We start from the raw sequence: 16,214 nt of genomic DNA, 5'->3' as shown, positions 1-16,214 counted from the left end.
GATACACAGCTTTATGAAAAAAGCTTTAAGCAATTAAAAAATCTCTGGCTTAGTTTTTTACACTCTGTTCTTTTGTGCAATTAGCATTATGTGTAGCTGAATGACTCAGGTGTTTTTGTTTACAAGTTGGAGTTAGCTGTCAACTTGACATGACAGTCTATTTCCTTTGTCAAAGTCCTCTTTGGAGCACCGCTGGAACAAGGAAGATCATCTTCAAGATAACGGCTAAAAACCACGACATTGCTTCCAGCCTACCCCATCTTTCTAGAGCAAGTGTTGTATGGGACAGTAGATATTGCACAAGTTTCTAGGTTTGACGATGGGAGTTGAAGCTGAGATCTTGAAAACATAAGTAAAATGATTTGTTTTTTTTTTTTTAAATTCTAGGATCTCCCACTCCACAAAGCTTATCATAAATCAAATAGGGAACAGTCACATGACTTAAAAAATCTGTTTCCGAGTGATGATGAGAATTACAACTTTCAAATATTTTTTTCCTGCGCTCAGATATTTTTAATTTTTTTCCAAACAAGTTTCTGCTGCAAGGACTTCCTGCAACAGCCCTGAGAACGGAGGAGAACTCTGAACCATGCGCCTTTCCGCAACCAAATGAGAAAGCAAAGTTTGGCCTGGAAGATGAAACGCGTCTGCTGCTGTATGGGGCAAGGCTGGGTGACTTCCTGGTGCTCAGTTCTTTCCCTCACAATCCCTGGTCTCCCTAGCCTGCTGTGCGGTCCCAGAGTCCCGGGAGCCGCGGTCCCAGCGAAGGCGGAGGCGCAGACCCTGCCACAAGCCCCTAGTTTGAACTGGGCTCGCCGAACGGAGCGTGAAGTCCAACGATGCCCATTCCAATTTTGATTTTAAGCCCTGGTCTCGTCTTCTGGATAGCGGCGGTGGAACCCAGCAAGAAGCCCAGCCAAGGGGCGGCCCCTCACCTCCTGGGGAGTCGAGATGCAAAACAGTTACGTCAGATGTGGGGCGGGGCGCGCCGGGGTTGACTGGCAGCCTGGCTCGGGCCGAGGGAGGGAGGAGGCGCGAGAATCAGCCTGGTTCGGAGACGGAGACAAACTGGACTTGAGCGGAGCCGGTGCTGTCCACAGCGTGTTGGTGCTGAACCTGGGGTGTGAGCAGATCGCCCGCTGGGGCGCCTAGAGGCAACGCCCACTGGAACCCTCTGTGCCCGCTGGGACCCGCTTCACCAGCAGGACCCAATTTAACTTGACAAAGGAGTGCGGCTCGGACTCGGACGTGGGAGAGACTCCTATGTTTGCAACCTGGGCGCCCACTCAGCCGTGACTTTGGAGATTTCTGTAGTTTTTGCTCGAAGTATTTTGATTTTTTTTTTCTCCAACCTAAGGCGACCTTTTCATCACTATTTTCTCCGTCTCCTTTTATTTTTAAAACCGCGACTCATATTTCCACACCGTTTAGGAATCTTTCGGGGGGGACTCGTGTTTTCTACTTAAAATAAGGTAAGAATAGAATATTGTTATAAATGATTGCTAGTGCGTGAGAAATGCAGAGAGCCATGAAAAAGATTAAAAATAAGTTATCTTGATTTCCATAATTTGAGACAGTACTTTGGCAATAATTATAAAAAATGAATAATTGATGCAATATGAGATGTTCTTCTAATAATATTGAAGACAGTGATTATTGAAGTATTAAGGAAGTTGAGAGCTGTTTGTTTTTGTGAAGTTAACGTTATGATACATGTCTCTTTATCAATATGAGTATTTTAGATGAATACTTCTAGTGTGGTTTAGGTTAGTAAATGCTCAATATCAATCCCCCAGATATTGTTAAAGATGCCATAAAATTCTCCAAGTTCTTTAAAATGAATGTAATTTAAAAACACATTTGAATTACCTACTATCTGGTTAATAAATCATATTTCCCATGTCCAAGAAATGCACTGCAAAGTGCTGAGCTTGTTAACCTGTTTTGGAGGGGAGACTGGAGGGGTAGCAATATTTCTGCCATGCTGGCCTCATTTACATATGCTGTTGTGCTATGGATGCAAATAAAACTAGTGAAACTCGGGTCTGTAAGAATTTCTTACCCAAGGTCGTGTGAATTTCCAAGTTGGGGACTGTTTTTTCGGCTACTGATGAGTAGATGTCATCCCTCCTCACCCCCCTCAGTTCAAAGGTGAATGTAAATGAGGTTTACTGATTTAATAATATAGTATTAGCTTACATTATAAAGTCTTGACTGCTTTGGTGATTGAATGGAGCAGGCAAGCTTGGGGTTGAGAAGTCGTCTTGCTGTTTCATCAGTTTTTAACCTCTTGCATGCTTAGCAGAGAGCATTTCTCTACTTAGATTTTCATTTAAAGCTACGTTCCTTTTGTTATTTGGCAGTGTGATCTGAGTGTGTTTTGAAAGGAGAATTCAGTGTGGCTAAGCACCGAACAAGACTCTTGACAGTGAGCAACTATTAAATGGTGGGAGTTACTTGGTGTGCCCATAGCCCTTGCTATTGTTCATACGTGTGTTATATAGGTGTGAGGTTTGTCTTAGAAAGGGTATTGCGATCTTCCATTTATGTCATTCGGTGACAGTAGAAGAAGGAGAAATAATGCCTGGGAAAAGGCAGAGCTTGCTTCTTTACATTTCAGAGATAGAGTTCAGGTTGCAAGAAGATGTCTTGTTTTAATTGCAGCAGGTGAACTGTAATGCTTCTTCATGCTCAACTGTCAGAACTCACTAAGGGTATGCTGTGCAGAACATCAGGATGTAATAAGTTAAGTTCATATATTTGGATTTTACAATGTCTGGGACATTTGCACTGTAGTTACATTAGAGATATTGGGATGAAGTTTTGATACATGATTACAACTTATTCATCTGAGTAGAGATTTTTCATTTTATTTACATCAAAGCTTCTAAGGGGGGATTGCTATCAGAAATATATGTTCTTGCAGCTTCTCCTAAACAAAAGTTTCTCCCTTAACAAATAGCCTTTGTAGGATTCATGTTAGTCACGTGATCATGTGTTTAAATATTCATGAGGAAAATTTAAATACATATACACAGTAGATAACAAATAAGGCCCCCATGAAATCGGAAGTTTTGATAAACATGACTTTGTTTTATATAATTGTTCATTGCTATTCATCATAAGATTTTCTTTTAAAAATTAATTATAGTGAAATAGATACCCAGACTTTGGAATTTCAAGTAGAATGGTGGTTATTTTAAAATCTATTAATCTTGAGACCTTCATGTATATTTAATTCTACAACTTGCTTGAAAGGCAGTCATATATGAACCTTACATTCATTTCAATGTTTTTGAGATACCATTGGTTTCTCTCTGCGGAAAGTTTTCTGTCCTTATTCAGATTTAAATAGCCACCAATATCTAGTGTTGTTACAGATGAAGTTATTGTCACAATGAGGCATTTCAATGCAAGCTAAATATGTTAATGGTAATTGCAAGATTCTAGGTCACTGATAAGTTAATTAAGTAAGGCAAATTAATGCATCCACTGATTTTATACACATTTTGCTTTATATGTTAGTTGTGAGGTAAGATATTTGGGTTCCCATAGTTAGTTCAAAGTTTGCATTTGGAAAATCTCATTTCAGTGGAGAAAAAGATGTACACACTGTAAACTAATAAAATCATCAGATTTTAAGACACTGAGAAGACAGTTAAATGTGGTAATTCGTTAATTGCTCTTCCAAAAAAACAATCATACAATGAATTTTAATTTATTCATGAAAATAAAAAACAATATTTAAAACCAAAACACTAGACACATTATTAAAATACTAATTTATATCATTATGGATACTATGCAAATGCATCACAGCTTGCTTTAAAGTGAAGGCCTTTGGCAACTGTGTAAATTATTGTGATAACTTAATTATATATCATATCATTTGTCTAAGCTGTTTTAAATATTTTAAAGCACATTGAAGCAAAAATTAACTAAAAGGAAATTGTTTCATGGATTTATTTTAAATTTTTCATACAGATACAACAAACTTTTATGTATATCTTTTGAGAGTGAACATAAGAATTATGTTCATAAGGACTAGTAATGAAACCACAAAGTATTAACTCATATGTACTGTTGTGTTTTCATATTTGGTCAAATTATTGTACTAATGCAAGCACATATAATAATATAAAGCTCAAAAGTGTGTTGTGAAGTAATAGGCCAGGAAAAGCACTTTCTATAGTTTAACAGTCAGGTGGCCAATTATCCCTACCAAACAATTTTAATCACCCTCTGACTCAGGGTCACCAATGTCCTTTGGGTATAGTTTCCCTAAGGTGAGCTAGATGGTCTCTTGTGGACACAGGCCAGTAATAAACAACAAAGTAATTGATCCCTTTGTGCTTCAAGTCATATTGTATTTACCAATTAATTTATTATAAGGGTTGGAATAGTGTTTTGGTAATCTCAGAGTTCCTGTAAGTTCTCTGAAAGAGAAAGAATTAAGCAATGTCATTGGGGGTTGGTTTAATGAGAGTCTGTGTGTGTGTGTGTGTGTGTGTGTGTGTGTGTGTGTGTGTGTACATCTTTGCTGGACTACAATAAAGATGCTAAGAAGATAATCTGAAAGATGTGAGTTCAAGAAATGCTGCTTAATACAAAAGTAATGAAAATAATGGTCCTTAATAAAACGTATGCCTTTGCCTGGCATATTTTTCTTCTAGTTTCTATCAATTTTTATTTAGAGTGGGTTACATGAGGACACATTGGCTTTAGGAGGGGGATTGTTCACTTATTTTGACTTGGATAAAAACGTTCTTCCGAGGCTCTTGAAAATTAAATATAGTAGAAATAAGAAAACAATAATGCTGTATGCACAAGGATGAAGTTATACAGATGTCTGAGAAAATACACTTCTGGTAAAGAATTTGAAAATTACTGTATATAGGATAGTTATAAAAATGAATGGATTTCTTTATCTTCTGATAATAAGTCATATACTTCTAAAGGAAAATAACCTAGGTATTGCAAACTATGAACTATTTTGCTTCTTGCATATGATTTTTATATTATTCTGGGGGAAAACTATCTTAACTCTTCACTTTCTTTAAAACCAATTAATTAATACTACTTCAAAGTAGCTGTTGGTTTCCAACTATATAAATCTATAAGTAAAGATGTTGCTTAGTAGGTTCATTTGTATATCAATACAGAGAATATTATTCTAACTCATAACTGGCTCACAGAACTGGCAACAATTTTAAAACATAATGCAAAAGACCTAGAAGCACTTTGTCACTGAGTTTTATTTCAATGTGCTCATTATAACTGACAGCTAAGGCAAACATACTTCACAGATGTATGCTCCTCAGTAAGGAGGGGCCTCATGCCGAGGTAGCAATTAAAGCATATGCACAAACCACATTCTTCAGAGATGCTAAAATGAAAACATTTTACCCTTGCTTTCAGAAATGGATCATTTCCAGAACATTCAATATTGTTTTAAAAACCATAGAGACCCTTTTAAATATGAAAATCCTATAATTTCTTTATGTATATAAAAGGCCCATGCCACATGCTCCCTTTGATCTTGTATTCTAATTTCCTGACATCTGTAGTCTTATGCCACAAGTACTGGGAAATAAAGTCAGCCCTCCATGTTTCTAAGGCAAAGTCACAGAGATGCTAATGGCGGTTTCATTGGCTGCTTCACCGTGCCTACCTGTTGATATTTAACACAGCCTGGTCTACAGAGTGAGTTCCAGGACAGGCTCCAAAGCTATGCAGAGAAACCCTGCCTGGAAAAACCAAAAAAAAAAAAAAAAACCCAAAAAAAACCCAAAACAAACAAACAAAAAAACAAAAACAAAAAAAAGATGCTGCATTGTCAGATCTCATAGACTATTTCAGTATTAGAAATGACAAATGTTTTCGATTTTATCTCTAGCAGAACAAACTGCAGAACAGAGCAATTCACCTCTTAAGAACCCATTATTTTTTCCTAACTAGGTAAAACAATTCAAGTACAAATATAACAGGAAGTTCAGCTCACTTAAGCAATCTGTGTTTGCAGGCTGCTACTCACATTCAAGCCTTCAGGTCAGTAAGCTGCCAAAATTTTAATAGACTGCATGATCAAATAAAATAAATAAAATAAACTTCCCAGAAGTACAATTCTAAAAAGGGAGGTCTTAGGTGGGTGCTATACTCCTTAGTATCATATTATTTTTTTTTAGCTCTGTAGGAGGTAGAGGTGCCTGCTGGCCAGTAGCTGGGGCTCTTTGTTTCCCAAAGGTCGGAAGGCTCAGATGGACATGGTGTCCTGTTGGTGCAACCCTAGCCAAGCTCCCAGGGGAACCACAGACTTGCGTCATGTTCCCAGGTGCTTCCCCATTATACAAGTTTATGCTTGTCGTATGAAATGGATCCCAAAGGGCATTTTAAGAAAAGTTTGTTGTTTGTGTGGACATGTGGAGAAAGCCCAAAGTAGAAAGATGTTAGAACATTTTTTTTTGTCTAATATACAGTGTTTCTTTCTTAAAAGTGAACATACTAGAAAATATCAGTAGTCTTGACAGTTTTATCCGGTTGCAGCTAACTTTCATTTGAATTAACCTCATGCGTCCTCTGTGTAGTCATATAAGAAGCCCTTTCATTTCACAGTAAAATTGTCTTTTTAGGGATACTTTGAAAATCTATAGCTCTTACCCAGATTTTAATTGCATTAATATATTTCCAGAATTTTTTTTCTGGACATTCTCCTTATTTCACAGCAATAGTACAAATGCTACAAAATGAGCATGTCACTACCCCTAACATATCCTTTCCTCCTAATTCCATAGCCTTTTAGTTAACTACACATTTTTTCCATACACTGCTTAGAAACAGGTATCTTAAAGTTCCATCCCAACTTTAATGTAGCTTTGCTTAGCTTCCATTCTGTATTCTTTGCATTTGTGTTTTTGTCACTTTTTCTGACCCAGACTGCCCACTTTTGGAGTAAGTAATACTTCAATGTTCTATAGTGATCTCATTTTCTGCTATAATATTTTTGATGACATGTAGTATATCACACACATTGTCATTGATCTATAAACATGGTTTCATTTCATGTACTTAAAACCCTCGGGTACAGATAGAGATCAAACCTTAAAGAATTTCGTTGTTTTTGGAACTGAGAATGGTGCCATTCTTTTTTGCTCATTGGAAGCAGTTGGATGACTGGATGACAGTGATCAAACTCTGCTAACATATTCTCTAGACTTCTTCAAGGTTTTCTTTCCTTAGAGTTGAATTTCAAATGGGGGGTTGCTCTGGAATCATCCATGTATCTCTAAATTTTATGATGCCAAGCAGAAATTCTCTGCCTGTGTTTCATTTATGTTCTTGCTAATTGATTCTAAATCTTGCAAGTGGTCAATGTGACCTTCAGGTGTTTCGTGTATTCACTTGAACTACATAAACAAAGGAAAGCAAAATATCAAACAAGTCCTTTCTTCCATATAAGCAATGCCTTCTGCACTGTTGTAATTTCAAGAATTCCAGCTTTCCCACCAACTCCTTAGTATTTGGTCATCTTTTTGTACCTCTAAGAACAGGGTACTCATATGTGCTTTTCCATATCTTTGTGGTTAGTTGCAATGAATGTATCATTGCCATCACACAATGTATGCTTTTGAGCAGGCATAGCTTTTTGTCTTTTACTGTTTGATAAAAAGTAAAAATATTTATGGTATTTAATCTAATCTTTGTTTCCGGTTTATGAATACCAATTTGGGGTAAAGGCTACTTGGGTTCTCAGTTTATAATTTTGCGATTTTTCAGCCCCGAGTGAGTTCTTACTTGATGCCAGTTCTTCATCAATATTACCCAATTGTTCTCATGATTTATTTGTAGCTCAAAACTCACAGCAGTTTGTTCTGGAAGGCTATTAAGAATATTGGAAGGACTCATTCATTAGCTCAGAAGTAATGCATTAGGTCAGGTTCAGCTAATATAGCAACCCTCCTGATAAACAAAGTCACCTAACTTGAGATTTTGCGGCTTTATGATCACCTTCTCTTTGCCTCCAAGATGATATCAGTCAATCTTCATTGTATTGTGTTATTTAAAAGAACATCATGGATCCTAACGATTTAAAAAGTAAGTTCTTTGAGTATAAGAGTGAGCGTCTGAAGATTTGAAATGGAATGCAACCTAATGTGCTTGATTAGACTTCTTCTGGAATGTATAACGCCCTTCACTGCTGTGATACCCAACTTTCTCTTTTTCCGTCTAAAATTTGTGACCCAAGTTGTGCAGAGAAGAGGTCAAAATTGATTTTGTATTTTATATATGCTTTATGCTAGTATTTCAAATTGTTTCTTTCAAGAGAAAGGGCCTATGCTTTTTTTAATATGTAGAACCCCAGTAAACTAAAATTGTATATTTATGGGTCTGAGAGATGTCTACATCAGTAAATTCCTTGGCAAGCAAGCATGAAGACCCGGGTTCATATCTCCAGTACCTAAGAAAAGCTGAGTGTGGCATTGCGTATCTATGATAGCAGCACTGAGAAGACACCTCGATCCCTGGGGTTTGTTGGTCTGCCATGCTAGCTGAATTGATGAGCTCATGCTCATTGAAAGATCTTGGGTCAAAGATTAACGTGGAGAGAAATTGAAGAAGGTGCCTGTGGCTTGCACACAAACACTTATGCACGGACACCCATATAGTTATCACACACAGAGAGATATCTAAATACACACATATGCCATACACACAAAATAATTAAGTATATATATATATTTTAAAGATATGGGGTTTATGATATTCATATTTGTCTTCATTGTTAAGTGTTGCTCATAAAAACTGTAATAAATTTGCTAAGTGTTTTTTATGTGTGAGACTATGGAAAAATTGTGTTGATGGATAGTGTGTTTAGGTTTCTAAGATTTTACCTCCTGTCATTTTCTTCTTGTCTTCAGTTGCTAACTGCAAATATCACAAAGCATGTTTCATCAATATGTTATTGTTTGCACATGAATCAAGAATATATATTAAGTTAACAGATAGTATAAATATGAGCGAGAAAGTGAAATGACACCTTATGTTAGGAAAAGTAAAATAAATGTATTTTATATTTGCTCTGTGAGAAAAAGAATCTCAAAAATGTTATTTAAAAATGATCAGATATATGGATATTTTCTTTATCATTAAGTTGTAGGCTGTCAAATTATTTAACTATTGTTTTTACAAATAGTAGTTATGCCAAAAATGATGCTACACACTTCACATATTTTTGTAGTATATTTATAACGCAAGGAATTTTTACCTTGATACAAGCTAACAAACTTTAGCTAGTACATAATTCACTGTTAACTTTTTAAGTAAATGTCAATTTTCTGAAGAAAGTTCAGATCATATTCATTATAGTGTAGCTAAATTCAATGAACATATTGCACACCAACTAGCTAGGTGCTAGGGTTGAGTATGAATGGCAGACACAGAGCACCTGGTCTGCTATCTCTTTTGAAAGACAGGCTACAAACAAATCAATAAACGCAAAGGATACTTCTCCCATTTGTGTAATTGCCATGAAAAACTGAAACAAGGCCAGGGTACTATAGGAAAAGGGTGCAAGCTAAGGGAGGAGTCATCATAAGTACAGATTAGGAGCACTTCAGGTATCCGTTAAATAACTCCTGCCCAAAGTCTACAACACTATTACTGATTGATTGGTTGGTTGGTTTGGAGAAGGAACCCAGGTAGGCCCGGTAAATGCCAATCATATGCTTCTCAGTGATTTACATCCCTAGCACTTATATTCCTCAAAATATATTTTTCTAAAATATATCCATTCAATTAATTAAGTTTGACTCTGGTAGAAATGGTATTAATAAACTTCAGGGTCTTGACATTTTAATTATTAGAAAATCAAACTTACATTTTAAATTAATAGTAAATTTTTCAATTTAAGCTGGAAGAATGTTGTATACTGTATACTTCTCTACCTCCTTGTAGAAAAGAACACGCAATTAGAATGGCTTAATATGCGGTACCATAAACTCTTCTAGAATGAGCATCAATTTTTAAAGTAGTACACAACTGTTAAGTGTTATATTGTTAGAAAATTTTTGAAGGCTCATGGCAAATTATTGTTTTCATTTGATGACCTGAACCATCAGGTTGTTCTTCAGTGACAAGGTCCTGATGGGGAGGTCAGAGCATGAGAAAGATAAAGAAGATAAGCTGGCATTAGGAGCTCTTGCATACAAGTTTTCTTTTACCAAGGAAGTTTATTAAGAAACAGCACTGCTGGGTGGTGGTGGCATACATCTTTAATCTCAGCACTCGGGAGGCAGAGGCAGGCAAATTTCTGTATGTTCAAGGCCAGCCTGGTCTACAGAGCTAAATCCAAGACAGCCAGGACTGTTACAAAGAGAAACCCTGTATTGAAAAAAATGAACAAATAAACAATAAAGCAAGAAAGACAGACAAAAAGGAAAAGAAAGAAGTACAGTATCTTATATACACTTGTAACAGTGTGAAAAATGGCCAAGGTCAGTAATGGGAATTTGTGAGTTAGATAATGTTGACTATCTTTTTGGTAGACTGAAAATGTCTATCTATCATCTATCTGTCTATCTGTCTGTCTGTCTTATCTATCTATCTATCTATCATCTATCATTTTCGTCATCATCATCATCATTATCTATAGTGAAGCACACCTCCAATCATGATGTCAAAGGGTTCACTTATAAAATATCAACTAACATGGAATGGACACTGTCCCACAGGCTAGTGGTTCCAATGAAGGAAGAAGCGCAGTGAGTGCCCTGTCTCTCATCTACTTGTGACTGTGGAGTGAGCTGTTGTGTTCTTGAATCCATTTCCTTCACTGTGAACTGAAACCTCAGAAAGGCCTGGCCAACATTAAAATGTCCTTCTTTGTATAGTATGTTTATTGTGGTGACTGCAAACTCTCACTAACCAAAATCACTGACACCAGAGAAGTGGTGTTGTTGCTGTGACTAAACATGACACTGTGCATCTTAAGCCTTTGCGGGTTATTAGTGGGAGAAATTTTTAAGAGTTTGAAGGTGCAGGCTAAAGAAGCCTGAGAATGCTACTGTGCTTAATGAAGGTTCTGAGGGGAGCTCGGAAGACTAGCATGACAAAAGACTGCTCATGGGGGGGGGGTGGGAACAAACACTTATTGAGAGTAAAGATTATACATACTATCTCATTACATTCTGAGAAGGAATTCATCTCCATCTTATTTATATCCTCAGACTATGTGTCAGGCTAAGTTTAAGGTAACAGACTAGTTAATATGGCAGAGGAAATGTCATGGTATTCATGCATTAGCTTTGTTTTTTATGGCTGCTTTTAGTTAGGAGCAGACACCAGAGAAGAAAGATTTGATGCATTTGTGATTTGGTTGGAAAAGTCTGTATAAACTTGGGGCAAAGGAAGGAAGGAAGGCACTCTTTCTAAAGACAAGGAAAGAAACCAGGTATTTTTCACTAGGATAATAGGTAAGATGCCTTGAGCATATCTTAGAATTTGCTAGACTTCTAAGGATGAGATCAAGGATGTGAAAGAAAGAAGTCATTTGAAACATTCTTGATGGTATTTCCTGGGTTCTCTTCAGAAAAATATGCCTGGAAGATTGTTTCTCCAGGAAGTGTTTGCAACTCTCAGGTACCTAGGCACTCAGAAGACAATGCCACAGTCTGAAGGTGGAAACAGTCCATGTAAGCTTCAAGTAGCAAAGCCACAGGTGTGGAGCTTGGAGCTCACATCATGATACCATGTTTCCTGGATGTTGGACATGGAGATACATCGTTTAGTTTTTCTTGACTGGATTTTTTTCCAGTTATTCCTGGTCATCTTCTTAAGTCTCCCTTTTGTACAAGGGGTGTTTGCTCTGCGCCTTTTTAGCATAAATATGCACAGAGCTTTCCTTTACTCAAAGAGCATACAGACTTCTATGCTGGAACAATGTTGAAGTTCCTGATACTCTAGGGACTCATTGGGACTACTGTATTCATTTTGCAATATGAAATGGTCATTAGTAGTTTTTGTTGGGAGTGGTGGGGGCAAAGAAAAATTTAAAATTTAAATTCCATTTAAAGTTAAATGAAATGCTACCCACAAGCTCAGGTATTGGCAGTGTGTTTTCACTTTGGTGGTGATATTTTTGAAGGGGTTGCAAATGTTCCAAGGCAGAGCTTAGAGCCTGGGGATTACTGGGGCTATCCATTGGGCAGTATCTTTTTCTGACTCTCAGTTGTATATACTCCTCTCTTGCCTAGTGAAGTGAGCAGCCTCAGCTGTCTGCTGGCCATAGCCATGACATTATTACCATGTTCTGATCATGTTTTAGCTCACCATGAACCAGGGATAAACAGCACACAATTCTGTGGACTGCACCAGGAACATTGAGCCCAAGTAAGTTCTTCTCCCCATGCTGGGCATTTCCCAGGTCTTCTGTCCCTGTCACAGTGACATTCTGTGGCTTTAAGTGAACACCTGAAGATAAATTTGAGTTCTTATGAATTGTGTGGTGAGCTTGTTCAGAATTTTGCATTTTAATAGAAAGGTTACATATTCTAATACCTATGTTCCTTTAGACCCAAGATCCATTTCAAATGATCTACTATTCCAGATTGTCTGGCATTATGAGGGAAATAGAGATGCCTAGAATGTTTGGAAGTAGTGCACATGCTTTTGGGCCAGTGTTTATGTTTAAGTTACTATGCAATCCTATTCCTGGAGAATATTGCACCAGGAAACCTTGTAAAGACAGAAACAAAAAGAAATAATGTTAAATTAAAAAATGTAACTTTACAAAATAAACGTTATGATTAAATGCACCCTTATTTTCGCTTCCTTGATAAGATACCAAAAGTCAGTGTTTCTGCGAAAAACTAAAGCTCCCCAAAATTGTGCCAAAGTTTTGCCTGAGTTATTTCCTTTGGTGAGAGTTCTTATAATGCTATAATTCCTTCTGCTTAAAACCTTTAATAAAAAATAGAAAACAAATTCTGGAAACTTTTTTCTTTACTTAAGTATATGCCTTTACATTTCACAAAAACAGTTGGAAATAAACCCTCTCTGAAACCATCAATTTTCTTTTGACAAATGCCCTGTTTCTTTGTTTCCCCGAGGCTGGAAGAGGGTGAAAAGCTCATTGTCAGTACATGACTAGTATAACGTAGCTGATGAAATCTGGAGACAGCTGTGTGCCTGCTGTAAGAACTGCTCTCCAGGCTAGCACTCTCCTGGCCATTCTGTTAATTATATATGTTTTTTGGAACATCTCGTTTAAGTACTACCTCTAAATCTGTGGAGAGAGCTGAGGAAGGCAATAAGGGTATTTTGTTATGAGCTTTCTGGTACCACTGTGTTTTTCCTCAAAATTAGTCTTCAGTTATAGGAAAAAAGATGCTTTCAAATGCAAAATAACCCTTAGGGATTTAGGAAATCTCCCACCACTCAAGCATCTGCGGTAGCTATAGCATTTCTCTTGGAATGGCTGTACCCTGTTTGTTGTCACCTGTACATGGGATCCATATACTTAAACGATGACAAACCCACTGTTTGACAGCAGTCATTTGCTATTGCAGTAGGTAGCTCTCCCCACTGGGTCATTGCTTTAAAAATGTTTAAGAGAACTTGAAGAAACAGATGAAATTAAATTCTATGCTTTCCAGAAGAATATTGCAGGCTCAGTTTTCAAATTTTGTTTCTTAGCTCAACTAGACTGGAGGTAGATACTAATTAATGTTTATCACACAACTTCCTAGCTTTAAAAATATGGCACAAAGCCATATATATCTTTTAAAACTTTAAAACGTGTTTGGGGCATTCATAACAATGAACTTCAAGGTAGCAAAAATCTCAGATTATGCTTTGTTGAGAATATGCTGCACGTGTTTCAAAAGTCTTTCTTAAAATATAAAACATTTTCAATTCAAAGACTTCTTTGGATATTGGATATTTATTTCTATCAGAAAGTATCAAATGTATTCTCAGAGTTCAGTTGAAAACCTACAATGCTACACAGTTACCTAGTATAGCGCATGGTTCAACCAAGAAAAGAACAGAGCCTTATACATATGTAATAAATGTGTCGTTTGTTTGTTGGATAAAGGGTAACTCTATGGTACAGGCTGGCCTCATGCTTACAGTAAAGCCAGGCTGTCCTGCACTTTATAATCCTCCTTTCTCAGCCTCCTCGTTGCTGAGTTTACAAGAGCACATCACAATACCTCTGCTTATTTCTAGTAATTTATTTACATAGCTTCATCGTGAACTCCGTAGTTAGCTTTTTATTACATTTCATTTTGCTGTGTTAATTTTTAACTTAATTGACTTTTTCTACATGACTTCAATATGTGTTTTGCTGAGTAAATATCCCATGGCCACCTTTGAAGACTGAGAAATGCTGTGTTGCACTATTTCTGCAGCAACCTCACAGATGTAGGCTTGGGGTTATGGTTTTATCACAGTTTCTTGTTGCAATTTTATCCATAGGGAAAATGAAGTTCTGGATTTTTACCTAAATCTGCTTACTAATGAAAATGATGTTTTGTTATTTTTCTTAGAATTTGAAACATTTCTGTTTGTTTCTTGACCATTTCTTGGTCAGTTCAAGAGAAATAGTGCTGGTTTGTGTAGAATCTGTGAAATGATTACAGAGTGTGTCAGCTAATCACTATGAAATATATGAGAGACATAGGTTACCTCAATGAGATCTGTAAAAGCTTAGGAAACATAGGTGGAGGCCAGGATACCTGGAAAGTTAGGGCTTATAATTGCCAGATAGGAAACATACAGGATCATTGATGGCTCTACGGACTTCATTGCTTTTTGTGTTTGTATATTCAGGACTCTTACATTTCAGCTTTAAATTTCCCATTTAAGATGTATTTTATTTTTTAGTATATACTAAGTTCATTAAAAATCATCTTGCTCAGTCTGTGTTCATACTTTATAAAGCACTTGGATGTCTCAAAGTAATATATATATATAAATGAATCTAAATAAAATCTATTATTCTCATGCCGTTCTATCAAATATTGTTTGATTACAAAGTACCAACATATTCACCAGAAATAAGGTCTTTGTTACTTATTTCTGACCTTATTGAAAAATTATCTCCTCCATGTTTGTCTTATGATTGTATGTGTGCCTTCGATTCATTTGAGGATGTGGTCCACATCCACTGCATGATCATGGAGATTATTATTTGCCTCAATTTTTTAATTGAGTAATTTTTAAGCTCATTTTAATTTTTTGAGATTAAATACATCAATTTCACCCTCCCCTTTTTCCCTCCAACTCCTCCTATATACTCACCCCTACTTTCTTTGAAATTCATGACCTCCTTTTTTTTTTTAATTGCTGTTATGTGTGTGTCTGTTCCTGAATATATAAATTCAACCAGCTACGTCTGAAGACTGTTTGTCTGTTTGTAGTTTCAGGGCTGATCCTTCAGTATTGGATAACGCATTGGTGTGGTCTTCCTTGTCTGAAACTAGCTTTTCCTATCTCTGAATTCTTTGGTTGCCTGTATCTGCATGGTGTTGAGGTCTGTTGGGTTTTCCAGCTCTATGTTAGAATGTCTGTTGGTGTCATCCTTGTTTAGGTCATGTTTAGGCAAGCCGTATCCTCATCTCTCCTCAAAGAAACTTCTCTTTGCAACAGAATGGACATTCCAGGAAGCCCCGCAAATACGGATCTGTGGAGCCAATCTCAACCAACATTTACAACACTACTATGTCTATATAACTCTCGGGGATTCTTGAAGAGGGGGGAGGGAGTGGAAAGATTGTGAGAACCAGAGGTCCAGGAAGTTTGTGGCTAGATTTTGTCTCTTAGAAAAGTCAGAAAAGCTTCACCTATATCCACCTGTTTTTAAGTAGACCTCTGTTTAGATTTATCTATTTACTTTGTGTGGACACATGTGTTCTGGTGCCTGTGGGAGTCAGTGGTTGACAGTGTTTGTGACCTGGGTCCTTTGTAATATCAGGATGCACTCCCTCCCACATTTCGATTTCTTAAACATGCTGTATTCCTTGAATTGGGAAGCTTTGAATTTCTTCTTTTAAGGAAACATACTAAATTAGTTTGAACCCCACTCAGCCTATGGTACTGTATTGTGCAAGTCTTATTACTAAATAAATAAAATATTGGAACTTCTATTTTTGGTCTATTGAAAATATTTTATCTCAATGACAGTTTTTAAAGACCACACGGTACTTAAATTGCCTTAT

General features: G+C 36.8%; 1 protein-coding gene across 2 annotated transcripts in view; it reads left to right on the top strand.

The window, feature by feature from the left end:
• The first annotated feature begins 1,004 nt into the window (after positions 1–1,004).
• Fstl5 (follistatin like 5) overlaps positions 1,005–16,214 on the top strand; it is a 579,517-nt gene continuing 564,307 nt past the window's right edge. Inside the window, exon 1 of one of the 2 annotated variants that reach the window (XM_040752632.1) lies at positions 1,005–1,472. The gene's annotated coding sequence lies outside the window, so the exon portion shown is untranslated. The remainder of the gene's footprint in view (positions 1,473–16,214) is intronic. The other variant, XM_040752631.1, reaches the window with a different exon arrangement.

The sequence above is a fragment of the Mesocricetus auratus genome, unplaced genomic scaffold (genome assembly GCF_017639785.1).
Source record: "Mesocricetus auratus isolate SY011 unplaced genomic scaffold, BCM_Maur_2.0 Super-Scaffold_100009, whole genome shotgun sequence".
NCBI lineage: Eukaryota > Metazoa > Chordata > Mammalia > Rodentia > Cricetidae > Mesocricetus > Mesocricetus auratus.
The sequence above is the reverse complement of the archived record's forward strand: the minus strand, read 5'-3'. Positions and strand labels throughout refer to the sequence as shown.